Source organism: Lissotriton helveticus, chromosome 6 (assembly GCF_964261635.1).
Source record: "Lissotriton helveticus chromosome 6, aLisHel1.1, whole genome shotgun sequence".
Taxonomy (NCBI): domain Eukaryota; kingdom Metazoa; phylum Chordata; class Amphibia; order Caudata; family Salamandridae; genus Lissotriton; species Lissotriton helveticus.
In genome coordinates, this window is record NC_136067.1 from 1,996,628,920 (window position 1) to 1,996,651,083 (window position 22,164).

A 22,164-nucleotide genomic window follows, 5' to 3' on the forward strand; every position below is an offset into this window, starting at 1 on the left:
TACTCTTCCTTCACCATAACTGAAATTGTTTAACTCCCTCTTTCCACTGCCTGTCTCTCACTTCTCTTTCCTATCTTCCTCAATCACAACCTTGTGTTGCTGTATCGCTCAATCTCTTCTCACTCCCCCTTACTCTCTTTCTATTAGATCATGCCTCACTGACCTTCAGTCACTCCACTTCTCTCACTCCTTCACTCACTTTTGCTCACTCCCCTTTCCTCCATCTGTCTCTAAGTCTCTTCCTCTGTTTTAGTAACTGTAAGTGTTTTATTCCTTCACACTCCCTCAGTCTCCTTCTGTTTGTCTCTTTCACGTTCTCCCTCTCTCTTCATTATTTTTCCTTTTCTTTTCTCTCTTTACATAAATACTTGTCTTTCACTTACTTCTTTTTCGTTTCTCTTAAAATGTTTTGTGTTCAATCTCTCACCTCCCTTCACACTTATATCCTTTCTCTCACTGTCACTGCTCTTCGCTCAATCTGAGTTGTGTTCTCTAATTTCATGTTTTTCTCTCTGTACATCACTGTCATTCCCTTTCTCCTGCTCCCATTTCCTAGCTTTCCCTCATTTTCGCTCACTCCATCTGTCAATCCCCTTCCCTTATTCCCCTTTCCTCAACCTCTTTTGCTAATTTTCATTCTTTTAGTCTCTCACTTCTTTCACTTCATTTCTCTCTCCTTCTCTCCCTTTGTCTCACTCAGTCTCCACTAATCTCCTGAGGCACAGCCGGGAGCCACGCTCTTACTGTTCTTTTTTAAAATTGAATTGTGTTCTATTTTTTTTAAATCCTTGTTATTTACCTGACACTCGAGCCCCTGCACAGCGGATCCAGCGCTGCAGAGGGCGAGGCTGGGCTTGATTGAACCGCCGCCTTCCTCGCGGTGCACAGGCCACGCCCACTTATTTAGGCCACGCCCCCCCCCCGCTCGCCAGCATACTTAAAGCGCTGATAACAAGCGCTGCTGGACTCCACTAATCTCCTGAGGCACAGCCGGGAGCCACGCTCTTACTGTTCTTTTTTAAAATTGAATTGTGTTCTATTCTTTTTAAATCCTTGTTATTTACCTGACACTCGAGCCCCTGCACAGCGGATCCAGCGCTGCAGAGGGCGAGGCTGGGCTTGATTGAACCGCCGCCTTCCTCGCGGTGCACAGGCCACGCCCACTTATTTAGGCCACGCCCCCCCGCTCGCCAGCATACTTAAAGCGCTGATAACAAGCGCTGCTGGACTCCACTAATCTCCTGAGGCACAGCCGGGAGCCACGCTCTTACTGTTCTTTTTTAAAATTGAATTGTGTTCTATTTTTTTTAAATCCTTGTTATTTACCTGACACTCGAGCCCCTGCACAGCGGATCCAGCGCTGCAGAGGGCGAGGCTGGGCTTGATTGAACCGCCGCCTTCCTCGCGGTGCACAGGCCACGCCCACTTATTTAGGCCACGCCCCCCCCGCTCGCCAGCATACTTAAAGCGCTGATAACAAGCGCTGCTGGACTCCACTAATCTCCTGAGGCACAGCCGGGAGCCACGCTCTTACTGTTCTTTTTTAAAATTGAATTGTGTTCTATTCTTTTTAAATCCTTGTTATTTACCTGACACTCGAGCCCCTGCACAGCGGATCCAGCGCTGCAGAGGGCGAGGCTGGGCTTGATTGAACCGCCGCCTTCCTCGCGGTGCACAGGCCACGCCCACTTATTTAGGCCACGCCCCTTCCTTCACCAATCCTCTACCAGCATATAGGATGTGTCCATACCGGAAGCGCAGCGGACGAGCGCAGCGGGCGCGCCGCCTGCGCGCCGAAGGCGCGCCTAAGGCAAGCCCGTCTGCGCCCGTCCGCGACCGGACGGGGCCCGGGCCATGTCACTCTGCCCAATCTACTACCCTCACTCCCAGGGACTTGATTGCCCTACATTCACTGAGGTCACTGGATACCACCAGCTCCACATGCCTGCAACAACTAGGTATTTATCAACCCCGGAGTACCTTTCCTGAGCTACAGTCCCTCCCGTCCCTTCTCACTTCCGAACCCTCAGCTTATCCTTCTCCTCCTAAACCCCCACTTGCTCAGGCACCCGCCAATATGGAATTGGCGGTTATGTACCTTAATACTCGTTCACTTGTCAGACACCAACTTGACATCTTCCACCTCCTAGACTCGGACCGACCCGATATTCTTCTCCTAACCGAGACTTGGCTGACTGAGGACTCCTCCCCTGACATCCTAGCAGCCACCCCTCCAGGGTATTATATACTTCATGCCAATAGGCCTGCGGGCAAACTAGGAGGCGGCGTAGCCGCCATTATCAATCTCTCCCTCAGGTTCACTTCCCTTTCCCTCCTCAACATCCCTCAGGTGGACTGTCTGGGAATCAGACTTGAATCTTCTGTCTCCCCTCTTACCTGCGTTTTGGTTTACCGTCCTCCACAATCTATGCCCAATTTCTATTCGAACTTTGGTGACCTGCTCTCTCAGCTCACCATCAACAATTCTAAACTCCTAGTCCTGGGAGACTTCAATTACTGGCCGGCAGATACCCATGAAAGCCCTCAATCCCTGGCTTTCACCGATCTTTTAACTGGGCTTAACGGTACCCAACACATTCATCTACCCACTCACTCCAAGGGACACACCCTTGACCAGGTGTGGACCTATAACCTTGAAATCAAGTCGCTCACGATCTCACCTTGTCACTGGTCCGACCACCATTTAATTTCTTTTCTCCTCTTGGTTCCTCCCCCGCCCCCGCGCAGCCGAGGCCCTAGCCTCCAAGCTCGCAACTGGAACAAAGCAGACCTTGACCTATTCCTCACCTCTCTATCACCCTCGGCTTTGGTCACTCTAGGCCCCATCGACTCCCAAGAAGCTGCACTAGTCGACTGGCTAGAACAGGCCAGCGACAAGGTTGCTCCCCTTAAACTAATAAAATCCAAGCGCCCCCACGACGCACATCGATGGTTTTCTGATAGTCTTAAAACCTTAAAACTTGGTCTCCGCCAGGCCGAACGCCGCTGGCGCAGAAACTATGACCCTGTAAAGAAACAACTCTTCCTAAAATTATTGGGAGAATACAAACTAGCCATATCAGCTGCAAAAACTGCTTACTTTTCCACCAAAATCCTTAACTCTGCGCAGAAATCAAAAGATATTTTCGCAATCGTTGACGAGCTCTCACACCCGGATAGGGTAACTCTCAAACCCCTTCCGTCTCAAGCACTCTGTGACTCCCTCAACGGTTTCTTTATAGAAAAAATTATCAAAATCAAAAACAGCATCTCCTCCACTCCCCCGGCTGCACCCTCAACTGAGGCTGCACCCTCTGTCAACCCTCAATCCTTGACTCAGTTCCCCCCGATATCAGAAGAAGTCTTCATTAGTCTACTTAAAAAAGTCTCCTCTGGTTCCCCCACAGATTGCTGCCCCCCCGCGATTCTCCGGGCTGCCTTCTCAGCCTGTCCCACCCCTCCACTGGCCCTTTTGAACAACTCCCTCCTGCTCGGCGAAGTTCCCAGTCAGTTTAAGAACGCGGAAGTAGTACCCATCTTGAAGAAACCCAGCGCCGATCCTACAATTATGGCCAACTTCCGTCCCATTTCCCTCCTTCCCTACCTTAGCAAGGTACTTGAGTCATATGTCACCAACATCCTCAGCTCCTTCGTTGAGGACTCCAACTTTCTGGACCCTCAACAGGCTGGGTTCAGACCAGCCTACTCAACCGAGGCGGTCATTCTCTCTGTAATGGAGGAACTCCGCAGAGGTGCTGACTCTAACGCCAGCCAAGCCTTAATCCTCCTGGACCTGTCGGCAGCCTTTGACACGGTCGACCACTCCATCTTGGTCGACCGTGTCAAGGAGGCTGGTATTGGAGGGACGGCCCTTGACTGGGTTCGTTCCTTTTTGACGAACCGCCACCAATCTGTTCGAATCTCCCAATTCTCGGCGGATAGGATGAAACTCACCTGCGGAGTCCCGCAGGGCTCGTCTTTGTCCCCCCTCCTTTTTAATCTATACCTTACCCCCCTGATCCGCTCCCTCCGGGGCAGGAATGTCACTGCATTTAATTATGCAGATGACATCCAGCTCATCTTCAACCTTGACTCGCAGGAAGCGGCCCAGGATTTCCAGTCCACCCTCTGCCATATCAGTGACTGGATGGGCGCTCACCACCTTAAGCTCAACCCCGACAAGACGGAGCTCGTTCTTGTCGGAGGCTCAGCCAACCCATGGAACTCCACCTTTTGGCCCCTTTCCCTCGGCCCCCCTCCTAGTCCCGCCGAAAAAGTAAAAAGCCTAGGGGTCTACATTTCACAAGATCTTTCCATGAACCATCAGATCAGTGCCACAGTATCCTCCTGCTTCCACCAGCTCAGGAAAATCCGGAAAATAGCTCACTTCCTGACCACTGAAGCTCTCACCTTGGCGCTGCTGGCGCTAGTCATCTCCCGGATTGACTACGCCAACGCCCTATACGCTGGCATTCCGCAATACCAAATAAAGAGACTTCAGTTAATCCAGAATCAGGCTGCCCGTCTCATCTACCGTCAGCCAAAACATCACCACGTCCGTCCCCTCCTTAAAGCCCTTCATTGGCTTCCTGTGTCGGAACGCTGGAAGTTCAAACTTGGCTGCCTAACCCATAAATCCCTGGCTGGCATCGGCCCCTCTTTCATCTCCTCTCTTCTTCATCCGTACGCCCCCCCCAGACACCTCCGCTCCTCCCATCACGCCCTTCTCCAGACACCTAGGTTCAGGCGAAAAAAGCACGGAGGCCTTAGATTCTCCTTCCTGGCCCCCTCACTCTGGAACTCTCTACCTCTAGACCTCAGACTCTCCTCTTCTTACCTTCACTTTCGGTCTCTCCTAAAAACTCACCTTTTCCGTGGTGTCTATACATAATGCTCTCCTTTCTCCCCTCTCTGCCTCTTCATGGGTTAGTGATCAGCGCCAAGAAACCGTCCGGTGAACGCAGCGCTCTACAAATCCTTTTTACATTACATTACATTACATTACAGTCTAATCACTTCATTTCCTGTAAGTAACTTGCTCTCCCTCTCTTTCTCTCTCACTCTCTCTCTCTCTTTCTCACTCCCTCACCCTTCCTCTCTTTCTCTTTCTGTTTCCTTCACTCCTACTTTCTTTTGTATTATGAAATATATATTATAACAAAATGTTTTCTTTTCTTCCACAGATAGTATATTTTTTAAAAATATATACTATAAAGTTGTCATTATTTATAAGGTAAGTTTGACAAACAAAAAATACTTTGTCATCACTCTCTTACTTTTCTTTGTCTCTTTCACATTCTTTAATCTCTGTCTTACTAACCTTCCTTTACTGATCTTACTCTCCTTTTCTCGTTGTCATTACTGCCCTTCATTCACCTCTACACTCCTTTTCTCTCCAAAAGTACTCTTCCTTCACCATAACTGAAATTGTTTAACTCCCTCTTTCCACTGCCTGTCTCTCACTTCTCTTTCCTATCTTCCTCAATCACAACCTTGTGTTGCTGTATCGCTCAATCTCTTCTCACTCCCCCTTACTCTCTTTCTATTAGATCATGCCTCACTGACCTTCAGTCACTCCACTTCTCTCACTCCTTCACTCACTTTTGCTCACTCCCCTTTCCTCCATCTGTCTCTAAGTCTCTTCCTCTGTTTTAGTAACTGTAAGTGTTTTATTCCTTCACCCTCCCTCAGTCTCCTTCTATTTGTCTCTTTCACTGTCTCTGTCTCTCTTTACTATTTTTCCTTTTCTTTTCTCTCTTTTCATAAATACTTGTCTCTCACTTACTTCTTTTTCCTTTCTCTTAATATGCTTTTTTTCCATCACTCCTCTCCCCTCACTCTTATTTCCCTTAACTCACTGTCACTGCCCTTCACTCAATCTCACTCCTCTTCTCCCACTTCATGTTGTCCTCTCTGTGCATCACTCCTATTCCCTTTCTCCTGCTCCCATTCCCTCAGTCCCCCTCAGTCTCTTTCGCTCACTCCATCTGTTAATCCCATTCCCTTATTTCCCTTTCCTCATTTCCTTTTGCTAACTCCCATTCCCTTAGTCTCTCACTCATCTTCTCTACATTTTTCTCTCCCTCTCTCACTGTGTCTCACTCGTCTTTCCTCCTGTCTGCATCTCACCCCTCTTGTCTTTTCCGCTCTCTTTCCCTCACTCTCCCTCACTCTCCTTCACTCATTTAAATCCTCAGTCCCCTTTCCTCTCTACGCTTTCCTAAGTCCCTCCATTCCCTCACTCAATTTTTCTCTCACTCACCCCCCACTTCTCACTTTCACTTACCTCCCTTTTATCATCCTCATACCCCTTCCCTCACTATCACTCTACTTCCCTTACCTTCACTCCCCTTACCTTACTTTATTTCCCTCTCTCCGTCCCTTACTCCCCTTCCCTGTATACTTGTAATAGTGATTTTATAACACACTAAGTGTGAGTTAGTATCTATATAAATAGATGAAGTGGTGTTTGTATAAGTGTGTAGATGAGTAAATGTAAGTATAATCAATTGTTTGCATAAGTCAGAAGTATGTCTTATGTCTTAATAAGTGAATACAATGTGTGCTAGTGTGTAATGTTGAAATAGGCGTATAAGTATATTTAATAGTGTTCTGTTAATTATTCACTGCATATAACTCTGAATCTATAGGTAAGTGATTAGACATGTGTATAGATCTATAAATCACTGAGTGGGTGTTTAGAAATTACTATTGGTGTGTCAATAGTTTCAAATATGGCACTTTATATTTTACAGTGAGTGATGAAATATTATACTAGTGTATGATGAGGTGTATTTCATTGTACTTTTCCCTCACTCCCCTTCCCTCACTCTCCTTCCTTCATTCCTCTTTTCTCACTCAATCTCATTTACTCACCTTCGTTTATTCCTTCCCTCACTTTTTTTCTTCCATGTTTCTCTCCCTGTCTCCCTTTCTCTCACTCATTCTAACTGCCTCAATCCTTCTCGGTTGCTTGCTTTCCCTTTCTCTCATTGTGTATAACTGTCACTGGCCTTCATTCACCGTCATTCCCATTCCCCCACTCCAGTTCCTTCAGTCTGTAATTCTTACCCTTTCACTCCCACTCACTCTCCTTCTCCTTCTCTCACTTCCATTTTCTAACTCCCTCCATCCCCTCACTCCACTTTTCTTTCCCTCACTCCACATCTCTCACTTTCTCTTACGCCCCTTTTCTCAAACTCATACCCCTTCTTTCCCATTCCTTTAGTCTCTCACTCGTCTTCTGTACATTTTTCTCTCCCTCTCTCCCTGTGTCTCACTCAGTCTAACCGCTTCACTCCCTGTCAGTCACTTGTTCTACCTCTTTCTCTCTCCTCTGTCTTCGTCTCTCTCTCTATCATTCATTCTTCCTCTCTTTCCTTTTCTGTTTCCTTCACTCCTCCTTTATCTCTCAGTCCCTTTTCCACTCTTTAAATCTCTTTCTTTTTCTGTCATTTCACTTTGGTCACCCTCAAACCCTTTCTCTCACTGTTACTGCCTTTCACTATTCTTCACTCCCTCACTCCCCTTATGTCATTCTCTTTCCTTCAATACTTTTTCATGACTCCCTCACTCCATCTCACTTACTCCGTTTCGTTCACTCCTTCTGTCTCTTTTTTTCTGTATGTTTCTCTTCCTTTCTCCCTCTGTCTCATTTATTCTAACTGCCTTACTCCTTCTCAGTACCTTGGTCTCCCTCTCTGTTACTCTTTCGCTCTCTCTTCTTTACTCTTAATGTTGTTTCTTCTGTTTTTCTACCATTCCCCTACTCTCTCTCACTCACTTTCCTTCTCTCTTAATTTTATTTTTTCTCCCTCATTCTCCTTCCCTTACCCTCATACCCTTTCTCTAACTGTCACTGCCCTTCACTCACTGACACTCCCCTTCCCCCACTACATTTCCTCCTGTCTGTATCTCACCCCTCTTGTCTTTTCCGCTCTCTTTCCCTCACTCTCCCTCACTCTCCTTCACTCATTTAAATCCTCAGTCCTCTTCCCTCACTACGCTTTCCTAAGTCCCTCCAATCCCTCACTCAATTTCTCTCTCCCTCACTCCCCAGTTCTTACTTTCACTTACCTCCCTGTTATCATCCTCATACCCCTTCCCTCACATCACTCCACTTCTCTTACCTTCACTCACCTTACCTTACTCTATTTCCCCCTCTCCGTCCCTTACTCCCCTTCCCTGTCTCCGCCCCTGCTCCACTTCTCTCACTCCGCCTCCCTCACTCTCCTTTCCTTACTGCCCTTCCCTTACTTTTTCACTCCCCTTAACTCACTCCCCTACCCTTAGTACCCTTCTTTCAGTCACTCTTTGACTCCCCTTTCCTCACTCACCATACTCCCCTTTCCTCACTCGTTCCCTCAGTCCCTTCCTCCCCTTCACTCAGTCATTTCAGTCATTCATTTATACACTACACATTCATACAAAAAATGAATGACACAGTGTGTAAGAAATACAGTTCTTTTTGGAGAAGTGAGTAAGTTCTGAAAATAACTTTCTTTTTGTTTTGTTGTTTTATATTTTTTTTTCTTTTTTTAAAGTTTTATATAGATATTTTTTTTCAAACAGGAACAGAAAACTGGAACGGCAAAACTGTTCAACAGGAGCAAAGTAAATAAAAAAAAAAAAACATCTCTGGTAGCATTGGTGGACTCGAATTCTACGTTCAATTAGATTGAGGCTCTGCTCCCCGTAGACGAATATTTTATTGCACATGTTGCATCTCATGTGCACAGAACTCAGGAATGGCCTTATATCCAATTGTGAGATGGATGGTGAGGCATATGGTGGTGCTGTCGATGTGCTGGCCACAGCAGGTGGAATCTGATGTTCTTGGTCATCTGATTCTGAAGAGGAATCCTGTCTTTGTGCCATGTTTTCAAATCTCTGTGGAAAGCTGGAAAGATTCTTCTCTCAAGAGAGTGAAACAGATAGTGAGGGTAGTGGGTGGGGTTTTTGAAGATTCTAGAACAGAAAATACTATTAACCATTGAAAGGTGTTGTTTTTGAGTAACATGACTTGACGTACACGCATGGTGCGCGCACGTCGCATCAAAATGTCGTTTTACCCGATTTTCATAAACGTTTCTAAATGTGAAAAGGAGGCAAGGAAGAGACTCCCTGACCCCCTAGGCCTTCTCAGAGGGTCCCTGAAGAACCCCGATGGGCAAAAAAAAAAACATTTTAATTTTTTAAATAAATCGCGAGGTGCGCACACGGTGCACGCACCCGAAGAAAAAGTCACTCAAAAACAGTAGTGGACAACGTGAAAATGAGGCAGGTTAGAGACTCTCTGACCCCCTAGACCTTGTCAGGTGGTCCCTAAAAAACCCCGAAGGGCAAACAAATCACGAGGTGCGCGCACGTTTGAGAAACACAAAAAACAAAATTGAACTGTTTACATGTGGATTGAAGATGTAGAGTATACTGTTCAACTTTATGCAAATCATAAAAAAATACATGTGCTGTTGCTTATTACATAATACAGTCAATGTATTACAATGCACAAAGGCAGTTTGTTGAAAAATACATTTATAATTAAATAATTATTTACAAATTAGCATTATAAAAATATTGAAAATTCACTAGAAAATCATAGCTTTCACACACGTCATAGTTAAGATTTAGCATTTAAAAAACCTTTGAAATTCACTGAAAAAAACATAGGTTTAACACACGTTATAATTAGGAATTAGCATTCAAAAAACCTTTGAAATTCAATGAAAAATCCATAGGTTTCAGGCCTGATATAGTTACGAATTAGCATTTAAAAAACCATTGAAATTCACTGAAAAAAACACAGGTTTCAGGCGTTATATTGTTAGGAATTAGCATTTAAAAAACCTTTGAAATTCACTGAAAAAAACATAGGTTTCAGGCCTTATATAGTTAGGAATTAGCATTTAAAAAACCTTGCAAATTCACTGAAAAAACCAATGGTTTCAGGCCTTATATAGTTAGGAATTAGCATTTAAAAAACCTTCGAAATTCACTGAAAAAACCATAGGTTTCAGGCCTTATATAGTTAGGAATTAGCATTTAAAAAACCTTTGAAATTCACTCAAAAAACTATAGGTTTTAGGGGTATTATAGTTAGCTAGACATTTCACTCATACAAAACCATTGAAATTGCTCCTATATAGTTAGTTGTACTAACTATATTTCGCGCACCCGCAATCCACTGCTGAGGATGACACATATTACATAATTCATGACATGGTCAGTGACATCACTGATGACATCTCAAATGAAATCACTGATGACATCAATGATGACATCATCCACGTGACAATCACATATACCTTTTCATACACTAGTAAAATCTTTCATCACTCTTTGTAAAATACAGAGTATCTTTTTTGAATCCATTGACACAGCAATACAAGTATCTAAACACCCACTAACAGATTCCTAGATGTATACACACATCTAATCACTTACCTGTAGATTCACTCATACAAACACTCATACTGATACTAAGAAAAACATCTAATAACCCATATACATACACATGTAGCTACTCACCAACCCATGCAGCCACTTATACACAAGTGAAACAATAATACATATATTTAAATATTTAAACATTACTCACTAATATATATATTCACTAAGAGCCACTTAACCAATCAATTTTTTTTTTTAAAAACATCCATGTAAACATTTATTTTTCCATCAACTTTTACATATACATATATTTATTTTTCAGAAAGACACACATTCACTGGATGGTGTCATCAGTGATGTCATGAGTGATGTCACTGACCATGTCATGAGTGATGTAATATGTGACGTCATCAGCAGTGCATTGCAGGCGCGCAAGTTATAGTGAGTCCAACTAACTATAACGTGGGAATTTCAATGGTTTTATGCGAGTAAAATTTCCTGGTAACTATAACTGGTGTAAAACCTATGGTTTTTTCACTGAATTTAATAGGTTTTTTAAATACTAATTCCTAACTATAACTGGTGTGAAACCTATGGTTTTTTCAGTGAATTTCATAGGTTTTTTAATAGCTAATTTCTATTTTATAATGAATCCTATATTGTATATTTATGTAATACTATTTTTTATTTTTTTTTTGCCCTGGAACGCTCCCGGTGCGCGTACCGTGAGCGCTCTGGTAAGCGCAGTATTGCGGCGTGCCCCGGTGCGCATACCGGTGAGCATCCCGTTAGCGCTATTGCCATGAACGAAAACATAATTGCGACGTATTGCGTAGCCGCGTGATGCGTCTTATGACGCACGGCGTAAGCGCATCCGGAAGCGCCCTAACGCATATGCGCTACGTAAGCGCCCCCCGGGCGCCTACCCGGGCGCGCAGCCTGGCGCGCCCCGGGGCGCGTAGCGTAAGCGCGTCGGGGCGCGTAGCGTAAGCGCGTCGGGTCATGTGACCTGAAAATAACACTTTTCATTGGTTCAGAACAGTTTTGGTTTCCAAATTTTTCCTCATTCTCACTTTGTTCTTTGAGTGAGGAAGACCTGTTTCCATTGATTGAGAAATGGCTACAGTAGCAGCAGCAGCAGGAGCATCTGCACCACCACCACCACCACCACCACCACCAAAAGGACCACCACAACACCACATTGGTGGTGAAGAACAAGAGGAGGAGGAGGAGGAGGAGGAGAAGAGGACTTTCCTGCCTGAAGACAATCCCCCTTACAAACCAAGAGAGCACATTGTGTGGAAGTTTTTTAAATTCCCCAGAGGCCACAAGAAAGTCAATGCGGCAAAAGTAACTTGTCTGATCTGTGGCTTTGAACTTTCCAGGGGGGACCCTACCAAAAAATATTCTTTTGGTAATCACACCATGATTCGCCACATGCAACGCAGGCATCCTAACAACTATTCTGCGGCAGAGGTGAGAGAACTGGCCTGAAACCTTCCCCAGTCTTCTTCCAGAACCTCAACAAGCAACGAACCCACTCCATCGGGTCCAGAGGCAAGGGAGATGATCCAAAACATCCAAACCAAGTTTGGAAGATACAAAATCGTTTGTATATTTTGTGGAAAAACAATAACCTATGTGATGTCTTTAGTGATGTCACTGACCATGTCATGAGTGATGTAATATGTGACGTCATCAGCAGTGCATTGCACGCGCAAGTTATAGTGAGTCCAACTAACTATAACGTGGGAATTTCATTGGTTTTATGCGAGTAAAATTTCCAGCTAACTATAACTGGTGTGAAACCTATGTTTTTTTCAGTGAATTTCATAGTTTTTTAAATGCTAATTCCTAACTATAACTGATGTGAAACCTATGATTTCTTCAGTGAATTTCATAGGTTTTTTAATAGCAAATCTCTATAGGTATGAAATGTAATATTTTGTATAATGAATTTTATATTTTATAATTATGTAATACTATTTTTTTTATGTTTATTTTCATTTCTTTATTTTTTCCCGCGCCGGAGCACTCCCGGGGCGCGTACTGATGCGCTCACCGGTGAGCGCAGTGTTACGGCGCGCCCCGGGGCGCGTACCGATGAGCGTCCCGTTAGCGCTATTGGCGCGAACGAAAACAACATCGTGACGTATCGCGTAGCCGCGTGTTGCATCATATGACGCATGGCGTAAGCGCACCCGGAAGCACCCGAGCGCATACGATCGTGCAACGTAAGCGCCACCGGGCGCGCCCCGGGGCGCGTCGACGGGCACGCCCCGGGGCGCGTAGCATAAGCGCGTCGGGTCATGTGATCTGAAAATAACACTTTTCATTGGTTCAGATCAGTTTTGGTTTCCAAATGATTAAACCCCGGATCATGTGACTTGAAAATAACACTTTTCATTGGTTCAGAACAGTTTTGTTTTCCAAATGATCAAAGCCCCCATCTTTTTTCCTCATTCTCACTTTGTTATTTGAGTGAGGAAGACCTGCTTTTTCCTTACAGAGATGGCTACAGTCATATCAGCAGCTGGAGCATCTGCCCCACCACCACCACCACCACCATCAAAAAGACCACCAGAAGATCACATTGGTGGTCAAGAAGAAGAGCAGGAGGATGATGAAGAGGAGGAACAGACAAGGCAGTTCCTGCCTGAAGATAATCCCCCATACAAACCAAACGAGCACTTCATATGGGAGTTTTACAAAATCCCAAGGGGTTTCAAAAAAGTCAACGCTGCGAAGGTGACTTGTCTGATCTGTGGTGCAGAGCTGTCCAGGGGGAACCCTAACACAAAATATTCCTTTGGGAATCATACTATGATTCGGCACATGATGCGTTTGCACCCTAACAACTATTCTGCAGCAGAGGTAAGGGACCTCTGCAGTTAGCTACCCCAATCAACATCCAGACCCTCAACATCCAAATAACCCACTCCATCGGGTCCAGAGGCAAGGGAGACGGGCCCATATATACAAACAAAGTTTGGGGATTACAAAATTGTTTGTATATATTGCAACAAAACAATTAATTATGGTTAGCAAAGCATCACACTAATTAATGTTGCTATGGATAACCACAAATGCCCGAGGAAACCATAATTTTTCCTGATTTTTTTTGTGCTCCAGTTGAGCCATTTTCAATTCCCTGTTTTTTGTTTCTCCCCAAAGGAAATACAAAAAAATATAAAACTGTTCAGAAAAGCCAAAAAAAGTAAAAAATTTTCAAAAAACAATAAAAAAATATAAAACAAAAAGAATAAAAAAAACTGTTCTTTTTAGAACTACCTCTAATTTATAAAAAAAACAACATTTTTAAAAAACTCTGTCATTCTTTTTTCTCAACAGAACGCGTAACGGTATGCTCCCCGGTACGCGTACCGGGGCGCGCACCAAAAAAAAAAAAAGAATGGAGAGAGACAGTAAAGGAAGGAGTGACTGAAAGGGAGTCAGTGAAGCAGCAAACAAAGGTAAGTGTGGGTGAGTTGTAGGGAGTCAGCATGACGAAAGAGAATTGACAGATTGAGGGGAGAGAGACCGCAACGATAAGAGAGACAAAGTGAGGGAACGGAAGTGAGGAACTGTGAGGACAGACGGACTGAGAGAAGGAGTGACAGGAGAGAAGTAAATGATTAAGGGAAAGGGAATGAGTGAGGGAGCAAAGGAAGGGAACAGAGGGTAAGGGAAGTAAAGCAGGGGGGCTGAAAGAAGTTGAATGTGCGAGGGGAGTTAGGGAAAGGGGAGTAAACACGGAGGATAAGAATAAGTGAAGGAAGCAGAGTAAGGAAACTGTTTCAAACTCTGTAAAAATGAAATTTACAAATTGAATTGTGGTACATGTTAGAGGTAAGAGGCAATCAGGTGGATGTTGAGCCACGTGGTGAATTCTGATTTGATTGAAAAACATACCTAATACGGCTCCCCCCCTTTTTCATTTTTTAGAGTTTGGTCCTGATGAGAACTCGATACTAGGAAGAGTTCGAAACGCGTAGACCGTTTTTCAATGCCATAAGAACATCAATGAATGAAGGAAAAATTTCTTGTTGAAAGATAAAAACTAATTGTCATCTATAATCTATGGCATTATATAAGAAAAAGTGTTTCTTGTAAAAATCATGAATAATTGTACAGAGTAACTGTGGGAGTGTATGAGAGTGTCTGAATGTGATTCACAAGTGACTGGATGTATGATTGTTAGAAGGGGAATGTTTTACTGTATAGAATATTTTGTATATATTATATGTTACAAATCTGTTGAAATGTAAAAATTTGATGAAAAAATGATCAAAAAATCTAAATGAAATTAAACTAAATAAAACTCAGGATTTATTCGAGAAACTCAGATCCCCTCACTTTATGTTTCATTCAACTGTTAGATTACAAGTATATGGTGAATTGATATAGGCAGCATTGGCGTTTTTCTATTGTGTACTATTGAAGGCTGTGGCTTGGCCTTGCTACTTGGGAGCCCATACCCAGTGGTGTTTATTTTGCACCTCATATTGACGGCTCGATAGTAAGTGTCAGAAGGGTGGGTTGGCTGGGATCGCTCCCTAAGGATACCAAAGGGGATCTTGTCCTGGTAAGATTTAGAAATGAATGTGTTGCCCCTATTTACAATCCTGGCAGCCACAATTGGGAGATGGGCCTATATCTACATGGCAATTATATGACTTTTATCCCAGGGCGTTTTTCCTCACCCCGTCAAGATCAATAGCAGAGAGCAACCATCACTTGGCCAGAAACGTATATGTACAAAATGGTTATAAAATGCTGACTTCAAATCAATTCTAGATTTTGCCCCGAATCTGGCGTGGATTATCTTACATTAATCCACACAGGGGAAGCCCCTAGCTGATTTAATGCTAACTTAACACGCTCTAAATATTAAACTCTGTAAAATGTTGTATTCTTCTAAACGTGTAAATAACTATTTTAGTGAAATGTAATTATTATGACTGTTCTGAATAATTTGTTTGCTTTTATGATTTATATTTTTTAAATCGAATAAAGCTTAATTGATTTGATTTGATTTGACAGCGGGAAAAAAAATACAATCAAAAAGATTGTGTTTAAAAAAACATATAAACTTACAAATCACATCTGTACACTAATCTTTGATTCACTTACTTATCCTTTAAGACAAATAGTACATCATGAAGGTCCTTTACGTTGGAAGGTACTCTGCTGTTCTCTAAAAATTCCATTTCATCGAATCTCTAGAGAAAAAGCTCCAAGAACATCTGAAATATGTTTCAATGTTTTCATATACTCCTTCTGTTCAGTCATGACTCTTTGCTCATTCCTTCACCTTTCCTTAAGGTCAAATAGTGTCAGATGTATCAGTATATTTTCAAATTAGTTAAAACAAACTCTAAAATTAACGTTTTCCTGACGTTCTGAAAGAAAGGCTCAAACAACATTTTCACAATATTTAAATATTCATAATTCCATCTCTGGCTCTCTCATGTTGAACATTTCCTATAATACGGATATCACTTACTATGCGATCCACTTACCATACCTTTATGAGAACTATAATTTTTATATTATCTTCATCACTGTTATTCACAATATAATTTTAAACAGCAAATTAACTTTTATTACCTGCTCCCGTCTTCATAGGGCAATTACCTTTACTTAAATTTTGGTTCTAAAAACACTAGGTATGAATTTTTTAAGTCAAAAGGCAAACGTTGTTTGAAAGTCAAATGAGTGTCATTACACATAGTCCAACCTTTTTGACATTTTAAATAGCATGTGTAATGCCCTGATGTTGTTGAAGGACCGTCATGATAAATAATAGCTACAGTTGGAAAAGTTCTTCCTGATATTGATAACTGAAAAGCCACGAAATTTTTAATAGAAGTTGACAATTTACTTCCATCAGGTCTACATCGTTGGAACATTAAAATGACATATTTACCATATGTTTGTAAAAATAATGTGGACAACATTGCACACTTACATTGGGTACACACCATATTGTGATCAGCTGCTTTAACTAGATTATTAAAAGACACTGATTTGCAGTCTGGTAAAGTCAAATATATAAATATTTCAGTGTCTATTGTAGTATTACTTGATAAACTACAGTTGTCGCAGTCATGCTGCCATTGATAAGAAAGGCTAAAAAGATTTTTTATATCTACACCTTCATCTTCCAATACATCAAACATATACATTAAAAATTCATGACAATCCTGCTGAATATTCTGCGAAAATTGATTTTGACCAGAACATATGTCTAGAAGATTTCGAATTTCTGAAACACTTTCTATTTTTGCTCTATCACTGCTACATTTCTGAAACACAGAATTCAATAAACAGCAGAATGTTTGATCCCAATTGCTATTGTTTAGAGGGGGTGGTCCCTGGTGGACCCCAACAGTGTGACGATAATAGGCTGGCTCAGTGTAGGTGCGGCCAGCACGCAGAGGTATTAATAAATAGCCCAGGGACCTGGGCGTGGTTCAGTGTCTATCTGGCCACCAACTAAACAACCTGTGTGCCTGTGTCTGTGGTGTAGTAGTCCTGACCCCATGACTCTACACTGGAGAAGAGGTGGTCTAACCACCATACCAACACTCGCCACCACTCCTGTGCCTGCTGCCGGCACTCGACTCGTAGAAGCGCCCCTGCCGCGTCTCCCTGCACGGCCTACCTTGCCTGAGCGTGCGTACTTCCATGCACACGGCTCTACGGTGGGCCCCGCTTTCGGCCCGCTGTTGCGGCGGAGCTCCGCACCTTGCTACTGGTGCCTCCCGCGGCTGCTGTCCAAGATGTGCCGCCAACACCCCAGCACAGCGCTCCACCAGGTGCGGCCCACAGCTGCTCTCAGCTGCACGTGACAGTCAGCTGCACACACGTGTAAGCACCAGAGGTCCCAAAGTCTCCTCGGCCAGCCGGCCCGCCTGTGGCCCACACAAGGGAGTGCATTGGAGCGCGTGTATGACACCAGAACCTCCTCGAGCCCCACCATGCTACACACTCACCAGGAGAAGACACAGCTGGCCCTCCATCAGCACCAGTGCTGCGTGAGTCTGCTACTGGCTGCCTGTGCCACATTGTGCCCGGACCTTGCAAGACCACCCTCTGGCAAGGCCTACCACATTTCTGGTTCCCCCTGCGCCATAAGACACAACCATTACAGCACCATCACACAACGCCTCTAGCGTGCCCCAGGCCACGCCTGGCCCGTATCTGTCTGCGGAAGCCCCGCCCGGCCACTGCCTCCCACCGAGTCAAGGCCACGCCTGACAACTGCACATGCAGCAGCTTGCCCTGCATTCGGTGGCTGCTCACCCCGACCGCGCCTCTTCTTGCACCAACATGGCTACAGTGCCTCCGAATGCGCCTTTCGCTATCACTGGGCCCCTGCCCTCCCAGGCGGCTCGATGGAAGGAATGAGTAGAGCGCCTGGAGAACTTCTTCGAAGCCGGGAGTTTGCAGCTCCACGACATCTCTCCATGTTGCTCCTTCTAGGCGGGGCAGATATTCACAAGATATCCAAATGCAACAGGGAAGCCAGTCGACCATGAAATTACGCCATGATGTGCGATGCCATCACTGTGTACTTCGAGCCATTCGCTAGCCCCGACTATGAGCGGTTCCTGCTCGCCAGGCCCGCCAGCTCTCGGAGGAACCTGTAGATGTGTACTGCGTCAGGTTAAAAGAGCTCGCAAGCACCTGCACCCTTCCCGATGTCGACGATGAAGTCCGTGCACAATTCATCAAGGGTTGTGCATCGTCCAAACTGCGCGAAAGAGTCCTGCAGGAGGACAACATGCCAATGAGTGACATTCTAAGGCCTGCCGGCTCCAAAGAACAGTCGAAGGCCAGGGCAGCGCACATGGACCCTAAACCAGCTTTCACCGTCAAGGAGGAACCAGTGTGCGCCCTGCGTACTGATGTCCAGGAGTCACGACCCAGAGTTGCCCGACCAATGTCCACCACGCCCGCACCTGCCTCAGGCAACAGCCCATGCGGATGGTGCGGAGGCCCATCACCTCACGACGGAGCCCGCCCTGTGCAAGGCAAATCCTGCAGTGCCTGCAGGAAGTCAATCCCTTTTCAAAAGTATGTTGGTCAACGCAGAGAAGGAGACAAAGTGGCCCACCTCAGAGAGTGCGCGCGATCGAACTGCCCCCTGACAAGACATACAGAGTGCTCCCGCTCCTACAGTAGTGTTCCAGGGTCCGCAGTTTCCTGGGAATGGTCACATATTGCAGACGCTTCATCAAAAATCTGTCGGATCTGACTGGTCCACTGCGAGACCTCACCAAGTCCACCAATCACTGGGTTTGGGAAGTGGAGCAAGAAGAGGCATTCCAGAGAATCAAAGCTGCCCTTTCATCCAACATGACCTTGGCATACTTCAACCCCAGGCATGAGTCCCAGCTAGTGGTGGATGCTTTTCCCACGGGTCTCAGAGCAGTGCTAGCCCAGCAGCAGGCCTGTGGGGAGTGGGCCCCAGTCACCTACGCCAGCAGGATCCTCACACCCACAGAGTAACGCTACTCTCAAATAGAGAAGGAGGCCATTGCAATCTTATGGGGTTGTCGCCACTTCCACATCTATCTGTATGGACACCCGTTCGTGGTAATAACTGACCACAAACCCCTGCTTCCACTCTTCAACGGATCCTCGTCACGGCCCCCTCCAAGAATAGAGAAGTGGGTGTTGCAACTTCAGGAATTCCAGGTACTCGCAACCCAGCGGACTTCCTGTCTCGGCACGCTCGACCTGTCACGGAGCAAGAGGCGGCAGAAGCCACAGAAGAGTACATCCGGATTATCATTGAACGGTTCAGGCCCCTCCCTATATCATTGGGAGAAGTGATCCAGGCCACAAAAGACAACGACTGCCTTCAGATCGCCATCCAAGCTCAATCCTCAGGTGACTGGAAGCCACTCCAAAACCCAACGCCGTTCTGCATGATAGAAGCGCAGTCCACGCTGAAGGCTGTCCACCAGGTGTACCATGAGCTGTCTGTCTTCTCCGATGGTTGCCTCCTAAGGGGTCCTTGCCTTGTCCTACCAGGATGCCTGACTCCCCAAGCCACTCTCCTTGCACACGAAGCGCAACAAGGGATAGTGAAATCAAAGAACCGCCTCAGCAGCAAAGTGTGGTTCCCGGGCCTAGACAAACAAGTGGAGTCCTTCATCCAACGCTGCCCAGTATGCCTAGCAACCAGTCTTCCTAGCTGACCAGCACCCGTGATCACCGAGGCGGGTCCCACATCCCCATGGGAAAGAGCCAGTGTGGATTTCGGCAGTCTCCTGGGAGGGAAGTACATGTTGGTTGTCGAAGATGATTTCTCACGGTACCCAGAGGTTGAAATAATTTCCTCCACAGCAGCTGGAGATGTCATCCCCAAACTGGAGAAAGTTATGGCAACCCACGGCCTGATTGGAGATCTCCGCACAGACAACGGCCCACCTTTCACCAGCTTTGAACTCTAGGAATACCTTTCGTCCCACCGGATCAAGCACCGCCGGGTGACCCCCTGGTGGCCCCAGGCAAACTGGGAAGTATAGAGGCTAATGCAAACACTAAACAAGACCATCCAAATTGCCCTTGCCAACGGCCTTATCTTGAACCAAGCCCTGCACCAGTTTCTTCGGGAATACCGCCTCAAACCTCACTGCACCACCGGGATTTCCCTGAACCGCCTCTGTTTTGGCATAACGGTGACTGACACAATCCCACACCACCTGGTGTGGACTGAGTCCCCAAAACCTCCGAATCAGTCACTGGCACGGAGGACGAAAACCAACCAAGATGCAGCCCGGAGAAGACGTGCTGAGGACAGTCCACTTGCTGTCGTGGACAGAGTACTCATACGAGATCGCCACCCCAGGGAAAGGTTCTGGACGCCGTTTGAAGTGGACCCATGGATTGTGACGGAAGTCAAGGGTAGCAGCTTCCCAAGGTAACGAGAAAGTGACTAGGAATGTGTCTTTCTTCAAGAGGATCCCTGCTTCTGAATTTGAAGAATACCCAATGCTCTCCGAGCCTGATGCTCCTGAACCGAGCAGCCTGCAAGGACCAAGAGAGGGCAGTAAGTGCTGCCTGGCCACCAGTGGAGAAGAAGGCCATGCTACCCCAACTCCTGGAAGTCCCCTCAGCCAAGAACATCAAAGTCGCCAGTCGGTGCCGGACACTAAGTAATTGACTGCAGCACCTCTGACACCCCCGGCCAGGAGCAGCCAGACCCAGTACAGCCTGTGACCCTATCCTCGGCCATCACTGAAGTACCAGGACATTGTTTCCTGCTGTTGGCCCCGGTGAATCAGGTGTAAAAGTACTCCGGCGAACCAAGTAAAACTGTTCCATAAATGCCTTATTTGTCAATGCCTGATGTAAACTGTTTAGTAGTTTAAAATGTTCTCTAAATGTTGTTTGTTTTAATACTTGGGTAAAGAAGGACAGTAGTTTTTTCCTCTAATGGTCAAACCCACCTCGCTATTGTATAGAGGGGGTCGACCCTGGTGGACCCCGACATTGTGACGATAATAGGCTGGCCCAGCGTAGGCTCGGCCAACACGCAAAGGTATTAATAAATAGCCCAGGGACTTAGGCGTGGTTCATTGTCGATCTGGCCACCAACTGAACAACCTGTGTGCCTGTGTCTGTGGTGTAGTAGGCCTGACCCCATGAATCTACAGACCCTTCCGGTCCTTCCTTAGACTGACGGACATAAGGTTCAAGAATGGGCAGGGGGCTGCGGCAGGAGAAAGTTTTCTCCCGTTCTGCCCTCTCTGTCTTGTCAGAAAATGTTACTCTGTTCACAGAATCTATTTAGCACTGTAAACGGATCACGTGGGGAGAAACAACAGAAAATCAGGAACTTTCATTCCAGTGTGTCACAATGGCATGCATGCTATTACAAAGGTAATGCCTTTACCACGCATGTCAGTTGAGCACCTACAGGCCCTTACCAAGCATGCCTTTATGACGATATTATTGTGATGAAGGCATGCATGGTAAAGGCATATACGTTGTAAAAATTATCGTGCAAAATGCAAGTGTGATGATGACGCACGCATTGCACGGGCAGCTATGAAATGGCGTGTGTTGTAATAGTATGTGTGGCTACGTCATACAACCTACTGAACAGACTTTTAATACGAAAGGGATAAGAAAATATGTGAGTCAATGTATTCTGTTTTAGGGGCAGTTCACCAAAACAAGTGGGACAGGCAGGGACATTTTGTAACTTTAGCAAGTAGGAGGTGGGAATGCAAATATTTGAAGACTTATGTAGGGGGACAATTAAAACAAAAGGAATTCATTTTTATTCTTTGTTGTATATATTTTTTAATTTGGACAGATTGTCAGTATTTAAATGTTTTTTTTTCTTCTTTTTATAATGTGTCATATTGTATATGGTTTCAAGTAACTGGAACAAAAAAATATAATCTGATCTGATCAATATGTTTAAAGGGGGCCAGATTCATTCACGTTTACTTTTAGCACAAGTAAACGTGCCACAGCATCAGTTAGTAGGTGACTAATTCTTATACGTATGTTTGGGCAGAAATCGAACTGTGAAATATGGCCCAGTTCCCTGAATTGCATCTGATCTAGAAGTGCAGCAGTCATAAGTGGTAAAAATATACTCTGTGAGTGGAGCCTAGATCCCAATGGAACAAACACAATCTAATAAAGGAAATAATTAGTTTAACTCTTGAAAAGTAGGATACAGATCATCAACCAGTACAGATGGCCTGAAGTGTGTCTAATATACGAGATCTACTTTTTTCACAT

General features: G+C 45.1%; 1 protein-coding gene across 1 annotated transcript in view; it reads right to left on the minus strand.

Moving 5' to 3' along the window:
• Positions 1-22,164, minus strand: part of LOC144761997 (fucolectin-like) — a 1,241,072-nt gene that overhangs the window by 167,360 nt on the left and 1,051,548 nt on the right. The window lies entirely within an intron of this gene.